The sequence below is a fragment of the Pistacia vera genome, unplaced genomic scaffold (assembly GCF_008641045.1).
Source record: "Pistacia vera cultivar Batoury unplaced genomic scaffold, PisVer_v2 Contig459, whole genome shotgun sequence".
Classification (NCBI taxonomy): domain Eukaryota; kingdom Viridiplantae; phylum Streptophyta; class Magnoliopsida; order Sapindales; family Anacardiaceae; genus Pistacia; species Pistacia vera.
In genome coordinates this window covers 235,221-251,749 of record NW_022196289.1, presented here as the reverse complement: position 1 = coordinate 251,749, position 16,529 = coordinate 235,221, and the positions used below count along the sequence as shown (strand labels likewise).

The 16,529-nt window shown below is 34.1% G+C and overlaps 1 pseudogene; it reads left to right on the top strand.

Annotated features, from left to right (window-relative positions):
• The first annotated feature begins 6,280 nt into the window (after positions 1–6,280).
• Positions 6,281–6,894, top strand: LOC116144832 (annotated as a pseudogene).
• The last annotated feature ends 9,635 nt before the right edge of the window (positions 6,895–16,529 follow it).

The following is a 16,529-nucleotide window of genomic DNA, read 5'->3' as shown; positions in this document are numbered from 1 at the left end:
CGACTGCAATTGCAAAGGAAGCTGCACTAATCCGAGATCTTGTTCCTGTGCTCAACTTAATGGCTTTGACTTTTTATACGTGCGTAGTCAAGATGGCGGCAGGTGAGATTGCAAATCTGAGTTTAATGTTAATGATATAAATGGTCAAACAAGTTATGTTACAAAAAGTATAATGGAAAGAATATATAGAAGTTAAGTAATGCTACGCATCTCAAGTGATACTCCAAATTTCTCATTACAAATGATCTATTCTTGTATTTAACATTATTATATCATTTACCACATCACCAAAGTATTTAAAATGTCAACACCACATAGATATATCATACATCACTTGTAACACAAAATTTGGAATGAGTAGCATTGTTCATAGAATTTATTACCCTTGATAGAAAATAATAAAATGAATTTTCAGCATTATGCATTTAGTTGTGAATTATACATTTTTGAGTGATTTAGGTAAAGTGTGGTTAATAAATGTATGAGATTTGGTGGATTTGTTCCTATCATACTGCTTAACAGAATTATGCATTTCAAGTCAAAGTAAGAAGACCTTTGTTTCATGTACTCAATATTTGCTAAATGCTTTCTTTTTTCTTTCTTTCCTTTATTTTCCTCCCATTTTGCCCTGTTAAGGTATATACTGTCTGTAAAACCATTCATGAAATGGATAAAATGTAATTTTTCTCTACCATGGAGTTTCTGTTGGTAAATATAACCAAACATATTTTTCTTGTTGGAATATATGATATATTTTTTTGTATTTGACTGAAATTTTTTATTTTTAATAGTGATTGAAATCATCACATGATTTTGGGGATTGATTAAAATCAATCACATGATTATGGCGATTGATTGAAATCAATCCCATGATTATGGGGATCTCTTGATTCCCTGCAGTTTTTGGGGATTTAATTGATCTCTTATAGGCTATATATAATGGAATAATCAGTCATGAAATACACAAGACACAATTCATTTCAAACTTTCTCTTTTTCTCTTTCTCACAATTTCTTCATGGTATCAGAGTTGTAAAACCAGATCCGCACCACCTCTAATTATTTATTCGCCTCCACCATCATCAATACCTGTCACCCACACCGATTCATGACTATAAACAACAGCCACTGGTTTGAGTGTGTTAAACCATGTCTTCTTTTATTTTATTTTATTTTATTTTTTCTTACCAGCAGAATGTCGCTTGATGCAAGCTCTAGTGTTATTGGGCATAAGGACACTGTCCAATTTCCTGAGAGCCCAGTAAAATTAGATGGAACCAACTACTTGCTCTGTTCTCAGTCGATGCTTCTAAATATCACCTCGGGAGGATGTTCGAGTTACCTCGCGGGGTAAAAAAAAAGGCCTATAGCTGCTGGTTCTACTACCGAGCTTTGGGAGATGCAAGATTCCCGTGTTAAAGCATATACCTTATCAAGAATATGGAGGAAGGTATTACTAAGGGGTATATGTTTATGAAAATAACAATTGATATCTGGGATGCTGTAAAAGACATGTACTCTGAGATAGGGAATAAGGCTCAAATATACGAAATTAAAAGACGAATTCAAGAGTTGAAGCATGGAAACTTATCTGTGAAACAGTATTATGCTGAATTGTTGTGTCTCTGGCAGGAATTAGACGTGTACGATGGCATGTATACGGATCTTGAAGCTGATGTGATTGTCAAAATTCAAAAAAGAGAAGACAAGAACCGGGTATATCAGTTCTTAACAAACCTCAACCTGGAGTTCAATAATGTTAGGCAAAATATTCTACAGCTTGACCCATTTCCCACTTTTCACCAGGCTTATAAGAGTGTGCATAAGGAAGATACCAGGCGGATAATTCTTACTCCTAGTGTGACGACTGAAAGTTCTGCTATGATTTCCACCCAACAACGTCAATATCGCAGCAACTTCCTCAGAAACAAATTGTGAAGTGTGATTATTGCAACAAGCCGTATCATACTAGAGACAGTTGTTGGAAGCTTCACCCACATCTTAGGCCTCCAAAACTAATCCTACGGCATACAACAAAGGAAGAAAAGGGAAGGGTCTATTTCAGGCACATGAAGCAGAAATGGTTAGTCCATCTTCATCCACCTCTGTTCCAGTGAACACATTGAGCTCAAGTCGTGCGGTTTCTAGGGAGGAGATGCAACAGATCTTCAAAGAAATGCTTCAAATGAGTTCTTCACCCTCTCACGACGCATCCAATGCGAGAACCACCATGTCATCCTCTCGTTCCTTTTCAAGATTCATGTCCCACTCAGCCTCTTGGATCATTGATTCAGGGGCCTCTGATCATATAACTGGACATTCAGGATAGGTTTTTAATTATATACCTTGTTTAGGTAAGGATAAAGTTAGAGTGGCGGATGGATCCTTCTCTTCTATTTCAGGGAAATTCCATCCGACATTCCAAGTCCCTATCTCTCTCGTCTGTTTTACATGTTCCAGGCTTTCCTAATAGTCTTCTTTCAATCAGTAGTCTCACTCAAGATCTAAATTGTAAAGTTACGTTTTTTCCATCTCATTGTATTTTTCAAGACGTAGCGACAGGGGCGGTGATTGGCAATGGTAGTTGTATCCACAAGATATGTACTTCAAAAAGGCAACAAACATAAGCTGATAAAAGAGGGTTGAAAGCAAAAGAGAAGGCAAAAGCATTTTGGAAGGATAAGAAGAGCAATTTGTAAGATTTAATATTAAGTAGAAATAATATATTTTAAAACTTCAAAAATCTAAAGAAGAGAATGAGTTAAAGAACACATGTAGATGCAATTTGCCACAATAGTTAGGGAAACAGGGTAGTGTTTTGGCCTAACAAGAGAACAAATAGTTGATGGAAAGTTTGCCTATTCCTCCTTAAGACTTTAGATTACTTATTGCTACCAATTCAATTGGCAAGGACAAAGCGAGATCCATATAATGAGTAAATCAATAGCTAAAAATGAACTCATGTCCAATATAATAAATGGATAGTGATGTTGCAAGAGAAAAAGTGAGCACACCATTGATGCAGCATGAATGTGCTCTAACCAAATTAATTGATTGGTCCTTAGCGTTCATTAAATGACTGGTAATGACAATTGACAAGACCCAGGTATAGACAACAAAATTCACCATTTGATTGTACAAAACCATTACATCAGTAGGATTTTTTTATTTTTTTATTTTTTTCAAAATTACATGTATAAAATTTAACAAACATTTATAATAAGTAAACGAAAAGGCTGGTAAAGATGTCACCAAATTAAAGCACGCCAAATTTGTCTAAAGATAATTCTTGTACTTTTCTCAACATTCTAAGAAGTTCTACTCACAAGGAAAACATTCTATAAATTCACAAGTTACCTTTTAAGTACATTATACCGTGTATGCCTCATAGCTTATGTGGATAATTATTATTGATTTTCCCTAAAAGAATTTCTCAAAAGAATGCATCCACCTAGTGGGTGCCACTTGTCTACTTACCGAGAAAAAAATTTATACTTTATGATGAATATAAAAAAAGCCTATGTTCAATAAAGCTACTAGAAGGATGCAAGACGTACTAAAACGTAGATAATATTGCATAATATTTACTCCAATAATGTCATGCAAAAGTTTGCTCCTAGATAATATTTATCTAGATGAACTTGCCTGAAGGTGCAACAGGTGGATTATCAATAACAGTGGTTGCAGGAATACAAATATCTTCTTGACCACAAGAGATGTCCATGCACACCAACCTTAGAAAATCAAACACCTATTTAAGTTCAAATTATCTTCCAGATGCATACGAAAAAATAAATTATTGTTCATTATATGGCAGATTACAGATTTCATACCCAGGCTATCCATTAGGAACTTCAGAGACTTATTGAACGAAATAGAGATGTGATGAGAAACCAAAACAACAACCACACAAACCACAAACAGTAAGAGAAAGAAAAAATACACGCGATTTACCTTGGTTCACCTAATTAATAGGTTACGTCCAGCAGAGTTAATATTATTTCAATACTGTCCTACCTCTCTTGTTTACAATGAAGTAATTTGCTCTATGATTGCTATCACTTATTGCAAGAGAAAATTGTGTTTATATACTAGGTTTAAAAGACTAAAACCTAATATTATAAGGATTTTTATTCCTAAGCCCAAATCCAATAAGGAATTAATAAATTAAAGAAATCCTTCAGCAGTTATACATGTAAAAAGCCCACTAATAAGCAACAACAAATTCACGACATTAATTTTAAATGCCAAAAATACTCAATGAGAACTAGAAGATGGCATAAATGCAACCAAGATATCTGCCTTAAGGACGACATATATTCAATCCTCAATTGTCATGGGAATCATCATATTCCTTGGTCCATTCTTAACTTATCCTCTCAACCATAGCTAAGGGGCTATTACTTTTTGTGCACAAGTAATAAGAAATCTTTTGTAAATGGTTCAGATGTCCATTTTGTTTGAATAGAAAAGTCAATCTTCTTTCTACCCCCAACACCCATCCCTAACCTAATCTTTCTGCACTCTCCTCCTTAATTCCCCTTCCCCAGAAGTTAAGAAGTTTTCAAATCACAAGCAAATTCATATCTATTTAGATTTAAAAAAAAAAAAAAAAGACAAACACAATCTGAGTTTCCCTCATAACCTTTTGACAGACACCAAATGCAAAGAAAAACATGGGAGGAAAATTGAAAATAGAGCAGATAGCAATAGGGCATTAACACATTTGAAATATGTAAGGCATTTGCACATGGAGCCAATTACAAGTCCCCTTTCACCCACTCATGTCTTTGGTTAAACCTCTGAAAAGATTTGAAATTGTAGTTTGATAAGATAAGAGATTTAGTTCCTTATCCTTTATATAATGTTTACCCGTCATCAACCACATAAATTGATAGGTTTTAAGCTAATGCATTGAAATTCTACGCAATGATTGGATGATTATATAAGAAATAAAGGTTCAGAATACTATAGACTTCATGGAACTTGGTCATTCCATTTGAAGGAAAAAACTAATAGTTTTGATTTTGAACATACACATTACTGCGTGAACTTCTAAGGAATAAATATATTTAGATATGTTGAAAATTTATAAATCATAACCCATTATTTTGTTAATGGGAAGCTATCAAAATGTACAAGATTTTCCCTCATGAATATGATTCGTCAGTATAACGTCTTGTGTATAAATCAATTAATAAAGATTGATATCACAAAAATTTATAGAATAGTAAGTGAAATCAATGGTAACTAAATAGCTTTTTTCATATAATAAAAATATTTTCAAGAGAATCGAGAAATTCACTGAAAAGAGAAATCTAGGAGTGATATTGGCATTACTAGTAAGTGAAACAATATGTCTTAAATTATTGTAACGGAATTCATACTTCAACCACCCTATATCTTACAGAAATATATCCTTAATTGTTGATCCACCAAAAACTTGCCTAAAGGAATATTTGACCTTTAATCATAGAATTCTTATATAAAGTCTTCACCCTATATAAGCTACAATGATTTCCATTTTTTTTTTTTTTTTTTTTTTTTTTTTTTTTGCCTTTCTGAGTATCTTAGTCGGTAGAACCAGGACGCTTTTTTAATTTTTTATTTTTGGTTGGTAGTTATAACGACTCAATTTGACGTTATTGCAATATAACTGTCCAAAAAACGCAATTTCTCTAAACTGCTCACTATTGTAGAGACTCAGAATTTACACATTGTTCGAAAATACTTGGCGCTATAAAATTTGAGTCCACAATTATTTTGTCTTGCTTATAATTGGAGTATTTTTCTATCTTATATCAATGATATTCATAAATATTGACGAGGCTTTGAATTTGCGTTGCAACGACCCAAAAGAAATAAAGGCAGGTGTTGCATTGCATGGGCAAATTAAAATATTCAATTAGAATCTCTTCCGTTCTTTTCTTGTGATCATATGTTTATTTAAGTGTTAATTTATGTTTAGTTATTCTTTGCGATATATTTGGGCTCTACAACTTTACACCACTGGTAATACAAGAGCTTGTTGTTATAGCACATTAATAATTCCTGAAATAGTATCTTTTCACAGCCTGTTAGTAACTTCCCTATCCTTTATTGTCGGGTGATGTACCATAGTCGCCCAACAGTGCAATTAGCAACGTTGGTGAAAATCTACAACAAACTTCACAATGACACTAACTCCTCCACTATAAATTTTATGTTTTAGCATGCAATACTATCACAAAAACAATAAAAAAACACACCTCTTACATTCATCTCTCACTCAACATGTCGACATGGCCTCAAATTTTCTCAACTCAACTCCATTTTTTCTCTTATTTGCAATTGTCATGGCAAGTGATCCAGATATCACCATAGTCCATAGACATCATAGTTCCAACGAACTATAGCAGTAACAGCGTCGTTGATGGAAATTTCTTTACTTTCACTGGCATGCGCAACGTAGTTAACTCTGACTACACACAAACCTTCACAGCGACTAAAGCTAGCCTGACAAACTTTCCAGCTTTGGATGGTCAGAGCGTGTCATGCGCTTTCTTACAATTTCCAGCGGGAGCTATTAACCCACCGCACACACACCTGCGTTCAGCTGAGCTACTCTTGGCTTAATGTTGGATTTGTTGACACCAATAACAAACTTTATAAACAAACTCTGAGAGCTGGAGACATGTTTGTGTTTCCAAAGGGATTGGTTCACTATCAGTCTAATGATGATCCAAAACAACCTTGTGCCACTCTTTCTGCCTTTGGAAGTGCTAATGCAGGCACGGTTTCAGTTCCCCTCAATGTCTTTACTAGTGGCATTGATGATAACATTCTTGCTAGGGCATTTAAAACTGATGTTGTAACTGTCTAGAAGCTCAGGGCAAGCCTTACACCCAACTCTTAAATTAAATCTCATTTTTTCTATTTTTCTATCTTGATGTTTTATTATTTTTATTGTCATTATTTTGTTTATTTTGTCTTCTAATAGTCCACATTGAGTAACATCTCAAATGTTTGTAAAAAGCTGGAACCTACTCTAATAATATACGAGTAATCATCAGGATGGAAAATTGATTTGGATGTCCTTTTACATATATGAATTCCATTGACACATATTAATTTCATCTGACACAGATTTTCATCATACAAAGTTCTGTCAAATTATTTATAAGATTTTTTACCCTAACTTTTCAAAATTTTAAACTTCAAGTAGGACCATATTTTTTTTGTGTCGCGTAGTTATAATGACTCAATTTAACATTATTGCAACGCAACTGTCTTAAATATGCGATTTCTCTAAACTGCTCACATATTCGTAGAGAGCTCAGAAATTTACAAGTTGTACGATAATAATCGGTGCTATCAAATTTGAGTCACAAATTATTTTGTTTTGCTTATAATTGGAGGTGTTTTTCTGTCTTATATCAATGACATGTCATAGTTGATGCGGCTTTGAAATTTGATGTTGCAACGACCCAAAAGAAATCAAGGCAGGTGTTGCATTACATGGGCTAATTAAAGTATTCAATTTGAATCTCATCCATTCTTTTCTTGTGATCATATGTTTATTTAAGTGATTAATTCATTTTTAATTATTCATTGCGAAATATTTGGGCTCTACAACTTTACGCCACTGGTAATAGAAGAGCTTGCTGTTATAACACATTAATAATACCTGAAGTAGTATCTTTTCACAGCCTGTTAGTAACTTCCCTATCCTTTATTGTCGAGTGATGTACCATAGCCATCCATCAGTGCAATTAGCAACTTTGGTGAAAATTTACAAAAAACCTCGGAAGGACACAACTCCTCCACTATAAATTTTATGTTTTAGCATGCAATACTATCACAAAAACTATAAACAAACACACCTCTTCCATTCTCTCACTCAATATGTCGACATGGCCTCAAATTTGTTAGAGTAGGTCCCTTAGAGCCAATCCATTATTGTAATATTGACTTTTTGTAAGAATGTTTATAATCAATAAATGGATTTTTCTACATCGTGCAATTCGTATTCATTGTATGTTGTGATGTATGTCCTTAGGATGATGAACTACGATGAAGGTATCGAGTGTTTTAAATCTCGATAATGAGGACCTTATGATCATGATCAAATATGGTGATTATTCTAGAAATGTTCGTAGCCCCAATATTATTCTGACTAAGGATACAGATAATACAGTAAGGCTATCATAGTATTGAATGACCATGTCGAAAGGCAGTGACTGATCTCACTTGTCAAGGTTGTTTGCTAACAACTTGGTAGAACACATGTGTGCTTGCTATAGGCAAGTTCACCGGACAGACCCACTAGAGGATTCCACATAGATGGTAACCCCAGTGTCTATGGAATAAATTCTCCAACGGATGGTGGTGCATGTGATCCTTAGACTTGACATCATAGAGCGCCTTGTGCACCAATTAGTGTAGTTTGACACTAACCCAACGTAGTTCTATTCATTCTAGATCATAGAGCCCAACGTAGTTTTAAATCTCGATAGTGAGGACCTTATGATCACATATAGTGGTCATTCTAGAAATGTCCATAGCCTCAATATTATTCTGACTAAGGACATAGATAATACAGTAAGGCTATCATAGTGTTGAACGACTGATCTCACTTGTCAAGGTTGTTTGCTAGCAACTTGGTGGAACACATGGGTGCTTGCTATAGGCAAGTTCACCAGACAGACTCACTAGAGGATTCCATATAGATGGTAACCCCAGTGTCTGTGGAATAAATTCTCCAACGGATGGTGGTGCATGTGATCCTTAGACTTGAGATCATGGAGCGCCTTGTGCACCAATTAGTATAGTTTGGCACTAGCCCAACATAGTTCTATTCAAGACTATAAGAACGGTAGTGGTTGGCTACATCAAGAAGTGTATCAAGACTATGGTTGATCAATTGAGGATTTATCACTCTTGGGTACAGGAAAAATTATCTCATTTAGCAATTCGGTAAATGGCAACGACACTAAATCGTGGTTACAATGGGATTGAGTTATAGCTCAATCCAATCTATTATGGTCTTTGGTCCTATAACCGGATACAAAAAGATCAAGGATATCTGAGGTAGACACTAATTTTGTACCTTAGACTTGATGAGATAATGAATGATGAAGGGATTTGATTACATGATAACCATATCGTTCATAGGTAGTTGTTTCGTTGAATCCGAATCTATCGGGTGGTCATTATGAGTCAAAAATACTTAAATTCTATAGCCAAAAATGCACCATTTTAGTTAACACTATTCAGTCTTCTTCAACATAAAAAGGTCACTTTACTTTTTCACTACAACAAAAATGGCCTACGGTAACACTGGACAGTAGCACTTTTTCTTAAAGTGTTACCGTAGACTATCTGTAGTAACACTTGATGTTAAAATGTTACGATAACAATTTTTATATGTAACACTTTAACTTTTTGTAACACATTTTATATCAATGGTAACTTTTCTTCGTAAATGTTATGGAAAATATATCTATAGTAGCATTTTTAAAGTGTTACAATAAACCTAATAATATAGTAACTTTTTTATAATGTCACCATATAATCAAAATACAGTAACATTTTATAAGTGTTACCGTATAATCAAAATACAGTAACATTTTATAAGTGTTACCATAAACCTAATTATTTACCGGAAAACAAAATATTATTCCCGCTAATATGAAATAAGGTTGATTTTGTCTTATTTTTATTGTTTAGGGGTCAAATTTACTATTTGGGCTTTACTTTATTAGATCTCATTCATGTAGGGACCAAACAAATGTTTTTACAAATAATATAAAAGGAAGATGGAAGGTTAAATGCAAAGCCAAAAAACATCCACCCATCTTCATCCATTTTTTAGAGACCGTCCAACTTCCACCTTTGACTAGCATTTTCCTTCTCCAATGGCTGGCCATTATCACGTAAGACCTTCTTGAATTCCAACGACCATTAAGCTTCCTCCATTTGTGACCATTCATCTTCTCGATGACTTTAATTTCTTAGTTTTTTGGCAACTTCTAGACATCCTAGGGGCTGGTCCATACTCCCGAAAGTCAGATCCACCTTCCGTAAGCTTGGTTGACTTGAAATCTCACTTGAAAAAGTCATTTCACTGTCTTGACTCTTCACCTTAATTCTTGGTGTGATTTCGTCACTTTTTGGTGTCGTTTCGTCTCCCAAGTGTTGGAGTTGTCCATCACTTCAACAATAAGGGGTCACACATACACATTCGAGTGTCTTGTTGCCTGGTCAATGGGTAAAGGTGCAGGGGGCAGCGTGTCCCGGCCCGTAGGCAATTTGCGTGTATTGAAATAATATTGATTTCATTAAATTAAAATATTGTAACACTTAAAAGTGTTACTAAATCAAAATATAATAACAAATTTTATTTTCCTAAACTTTAACCGGGAAAAAATTTGTCTACCCGCCAAACAAAATTCCCCGCCCCCCTACCTTATTCACTCATCTTCTCCAATTGACGCCACCACTTCACTCATCTTCTCCAATTCACGCCACTTTTTCAATTTTGCTTCTTGACTAAAATTTCAGCTCCAAGCTTCTTTCTAACGCAATTTTCGTTATGTCAATGAAGCCACCCTACACCTAAAGCATTTTCAACTCATCCAACCTACTCATTCAAACAAAATACCCTACTCTTAGTCATCTTCATTTAGAAAAATCTTGTGAAAATCATTGGTTTTATCAAATTTTTAGCTTAAAATCTCCAATACCCAAAACCTATTGAACCCTAAATGGAAGCCCACATCCTTTAAGAAGCNCTTATCTTCTCCAATTCACGCCACTTTCAATTTTGCTTCTTTTCTAAAATTTCAGCTCCAACCTTCTTTTTAACACAATTTTCGTTATGTCAATGAAGCCACCCTACACTTAAAACATTTTCAACTCATCCAACCTACTCATTCAAACAAAATACCCTACACTTAATCATCTTCATTCAGTAAAAATCTAGTGAAAATCATTGGTTTCATCAAAATTTTAGCTTAAAATCTCCAATACCCATAACCTATTGAACCCTAAATGGAAGCCCTCATCCTTTAAGAGGCAAATCAGTGAAGTTACGGTTCAGGTGAATCATTTTCTTACATTTTTTCTCTGCATTTTTTGCTCTGCATTTTTGCTAAGTTACGGTCCAGCCAAATCAATGATTTGATTTCTATAATGATTGAACTGTTTGAATGAATGATTGTGGTGCTTAATAAGATTGATTTATTCTTTTTGGGTGCTGAAAGTTGTTTTACTTAACATTAAACTAAACTTAGTGCTATGAATTATTGTGGTGCTCTTTTCTACTTTCTATTTTGGAAAGTTAAGTGCTTTTGGGAAAGCAAGCTTTTTGCTCTGTGCTTTTGGGAAATCCTACATGTTTAACACAAAATCTTAGATTTCTAAGCTTGCAAAACTGCAGACTCATTTGCAGGTTTATAATTGTCAATCTAACAGCCTTCCTTGCTAGAAAAGATCAGCAACATCATACAAATACTATCGCCATAGGAATTTAGTTCATTGAGCCGGTGAATAAATTGTAAAAAGCCCAAGTCGCTTGAAATCTAATAATATACTAACACTATACAATATTAGTTATATGTTCTTTCTCTTTTTCCACATTAATTTGAGGTATAGGCATAAAGCACAAGGTTAAGGAATTATCCAGATTTTAAGAGGCGCTCCATGTCCTTTGGGAAGTTGATCTAAGTATCCTTATAAATGTAACACGTACCATCAAAAGAAAAGAAAGTGAGCAGTTACAGCATATGAAACAACAATAACAAAGATAAATTGACCAGATTACATTAAAAGTAATTTGAAAAGTGATGAATGACCCATCAGGATATAATCATTAACATGAGTTTTGAATCTGGCACAAGACAATAAGCAGATCACAAAGTTCAGGCATATTTTGTGACATGTGTGAAAGAAGTATCTATTCAGATTTTGCTATAGATGGCATGAGATCAGTTGATGTCTAACATAACCATCCACCACACTACCAGACCACACATTTGTTGATTGAGCAGCAGCAACTAGCACACTGGCAATCAAAACAGGATCTGCCTTCTTGCCTTCAATATGCATTTTCCTGAAATAGTACAATGCCTTTTCATAATCTCCATATTGAGAATAACCTGTAATCAAAGCAAACCATATTTGCAAACTGCAGACTGCAGTTTGCAAATGCAGTTTGCAAGCTACAGTTTGTAAACTGCAGTCTGCATTTTTGCAAGCTACAGTTTGCAAATTGTAGTCTGCAGTTTTGCATACTGCAGTCTGCAAGTGCAGTTACCAATTGGCTTTGAAGCAGTTCTTTTCACTTCAGGGAGGGGGTGGGGGTCGAGGTGGTATGCATTATTGACGTAATATGGAATTGCCTTCTTGAGTTCTTTCTAATTAGCTCTGAAAGGCTTGTGTAGCTGTGTATTTTGGTTACAAGATTTATCTTCCACATCTATAGGAGACTATTCCTTTCAATTATAACACTATTATTCATACTCAAATTTCTTGCTCATCTGGGTTTACTCTCTTTGAAATATATTTGGCAATTGATCATGCCTGCAGCAGTCTTGCTAACTTGAGCAGAGAGGGTTAAGCCGCTTTACTACTGATAACTCTGTATTTCTTTTTTTTTTTATTGTTTGGTAGTACCCTTATCCAGCACCTGTAATCCTTAAATTGCTAGAGAAAAGCTACTCCTTAATTAATTAACCATGTCCATTTGGTGCATCATTTAGGCTATTCTTAGGTATCCCACATTCACTTTATCATGGATTTGATAAAATTTCATAATGTATTTGGAGCTTCCATCTAACAACTTTGGATTTTGGGTTGGTTCCCTGTATTGGTATCAAAACCTGTCTCCATGGTTTTTTCCTTGTCTTGTTTTCTATACTCTCTATATATGAAGGGAATGTTAGCGAGTCCCAGATTAACTAAACCTTGCTTTTAACATTTCATATGCTTTATTGAGCTCTTCCATTTAATACCTTTAGTTTTTAGGTCGGTGTCTAGCTATTGATACAAGAATAATTTTTTTTTTTCGTGTTCTGTTCTAAAGTATCTTTGATTTCTTATTTAGACCTTTGCTTATTGTTGCATAAAAATATCATCACATTATTTTTAAGTGATCACATCCATTCCATATATGAACTGCCTTTGAGTCTTAATTAGCATTTAGCACCTTTGTATATCTTTGTTGCCTTTCTAAATCATATGCTCAAGTTATTTGATCTCTTCTAATGCAGGAGGATAGCACAAAAACTGGGAAGGTGACAGTTGTTGGCATGTATTTTCTTGGTTTCCCAGTTTACCGGTTAGATCAAACAGCCAACTCGGTGAGTCAAGGATTTGTAATATATCTTGGCAACTCATCATGTTTGAGTTTGAGTTTGCAAACTGTAGCTTGCAAAAATGCAAACTGCAATATGCAAAATTGCATACTACAGTCTGTAATTTTGCATACTGCAGCCTGCAATTCTCTTGCCATAATAATCCTTATGTTTCCTTGTGTGGTTCTAACTTTGGTCATCTTGCAGTATGTAGTGAAGTAACCACAGTTTCCAAAGATGGAAAAGTTTTTGCTTTATACTCTTTTATTGGCTAGGAATGATTTTGTGATAACTTATTCTTTAGAACTAAAATTTGATGAGCCTCTGAACCTGGGGTTTGATAAATGAGACTTTGCTGGTGGAGAAACGTGATTAACTCTGTAATTTGTACCATTGTTTGTGCCAATGATGACAGTATATCATTAATGAGGCTTTAGGTTTGTTTCTTGTTTAATACAATAAAATATGTATTTCTCATGACCATTTTTTGTGCCTATGTTGACAATAATTCATTAACAAGGCTTTAGGTTTTTCTGCTGGAACTGTTATCATAGTATGTTTTGTTATCATAGTATGCTTGTGAAGTTGGAGATTTAAGCATGTTCTTTTCCTCTTTGTTTTGCATTAAATATCTAGGGTGTTTTTGTCTTGATCTTTTCTTGAATTTACAATATATATGTGTTGTTATCTTTGAGAATATACATGGGATTTGAAGATTTTTTTGTATTAATGGTTTTGTAGGTTGTGAAAATGTAAGAGTACTTTTTTGGTAAAGCAAAATTTGGAATGGAAGATGGTTTGCATGATGGTTTTTGTTGTTAGAATTTTTTGAATGATTGGAAGGTATTAACTATTGCTCATAGTTAATTTTCCAATCATCTAGGTATTATAATGTAAAAATGATAGGTGCACATTTGTTAGGCATATATAAAACTTTTTGTATATGAAGGTTTATATGTTACAAAATTTGATATGGTATATGAAGCATATTAGATTTTATGGATGTAAAGGATGTTGGGTGCCTATTGATTAGGCATATATGCAAACTTTTTGTATATGAAGGTTTACCATCAATGAAATGTTCTTTGGAAAATTAGTGTATCATTGTTTATAATTTGTATTATTTAAATTAAAACGATAACAATTTTATATATGTTATAACAGACACATTGATAACACTTTCAAAATATTATGGCAAATAATTTTGTAACATTTACTAAATGCAATGAATGATACTTTGGTAGCACTTTTAACATATTATTAAAAACTCTTCTGTAGCATTTTAATAATGTTACATAAAACTAAACTGTAACTGGTTAAGAATGTTACAAAAAACTTATTTATAGCAATTTGAGATGTTAAAGAAAACTAAACTGTAACATGTTAAGAAAGTTACAGAAAACTTATTTATAGCATTTTGAGAATGTTACTGAAAACTAAACTGTAACATGTTAAGAAAGTTACAGAAAACTTATTTATAGCATTTTGAAAATGTTACAGAAAACTAAACTGTAACAGGTTAAGAATGTTACAGAAAACTTATTTATAACTTTTTGAGAATGTTACAGAAAACTAAGCTGTAACACGTTAAGAATGTTACAGACAACTTATGTTACAGACAACTTATTTATAGCATTTATGTAGTGTTACCAAAAATCATTCGTAACTACGAATAAGTGCTTCAATATACTTAACAACAACATTTTATGACAGCTACTGAAATGATTAGTAACATGCAAAAAGTGTTACCAATGTCTGGTTTTTAGTAACATGGGTTGTCATAGCATCTTTATAAATGCTACGAATTACCTACGGTAACACTTTTTGCATGTTATCGTAGGCCATTTTTGTTGTAGTGTTTGTATCAGTTAGTCAGTTAATAAACAAGGCTCTTTGATTTTCTTTCTTCGACTATCTTCCATTTTGTTTCTTGTAAATTCACATGGTATTAGAGCATTTACTAGCATCAATGGCGAATGATTCTGGTGAACATTCCCATGCTTCTTCGTTGCTTAACAGCTTTGAAAAAATGTTGAGAGATTCTGTCAATCGCTCCACTTCACAAATCCTCAATGGATCAGTAAATCATTCCACCTCAACTCAAGCATCAAGCTTGCAAGTCATTAATCTGAAGCTCACATGCAGCAACTATTAATTCTAGAGTTCACAGGTTTTATCTACTATTGGTTTGCATGAGCTTGAGGATCACTTACTCAGTAAAGTTCCGTGTCCTCCTCCTCTCTTGGTGTCTAATTCTGAAATTGATAAAGATTTAGGTCAGATTAGAGGAGATCCTAAGTCTAGCACTAATTCTATGAAAGATAGGTTGAATTCTGCTTTTATGTGATGTGGAAGCATACTGACAAATTTCTTGTCAACTGGTTATTAGCGTCTATATCTAAAAGCATGTTTGGAGTTGTATCAAAGTGCTTTTATTCTAAAGATATTTGGTTTGCTATTGCACGTGAATTTGCAAGTGATTCAAAAGCAAGAGAATTACACCTTAAGAAATTGTTATAGTGATGCAAATCATAGCACAACTTCAAGGGATCTAGTTCACGTTCCAATTGGGCCGGTTATGAGAGCACGAGCAAGGAAGTTTAAAGATGTACTCAACAGACTGATTCAAAAGTCATGGACTCAACCAAATTCGTGAAGGCCTATTGAGCATGATCCACGTGAGCAACAAAGATTCATCAACATGATTCAAGTTTTAGAAGAATCTAGCCAAGGCTAAGCTTAAATTGGGATTTTTAAGAATACTCCTTTTTTTTTGGGGGTCTGGTTGTAAGGCTTGAATGCCATTTACTTTCCTTTTATTTGTTTTTGGCTTTTATGGGCGTGTATGGCTGATAACACAGCCATTTAAAGCTCCCCACTTTCCTTTTCTATTTTAGGCATGTGATCAGCCAATTAAATGGCTGATTGTCTTTTTTTCTTTTAGGCAAGTAAGAGTTATTTGTTTACCAGATTTTAGCCTTAATTATGATAACTATTTTAGGAAATTTCCTTGTAATGGCCAGCCTTTTAAATAGGCTTCTAATCAATGAAAAGAGCAAATCATTATTCAGAAATTCGTGAGAGCATTTTCTCTACAGTTCTTTGAAGGTCTATTCGAACTTATCGGGAATTTCCCATGGCGTTCACCAACGACTTATCAAACGGATTTCCACCACCGTTTGTGGCGTCTTCCTCA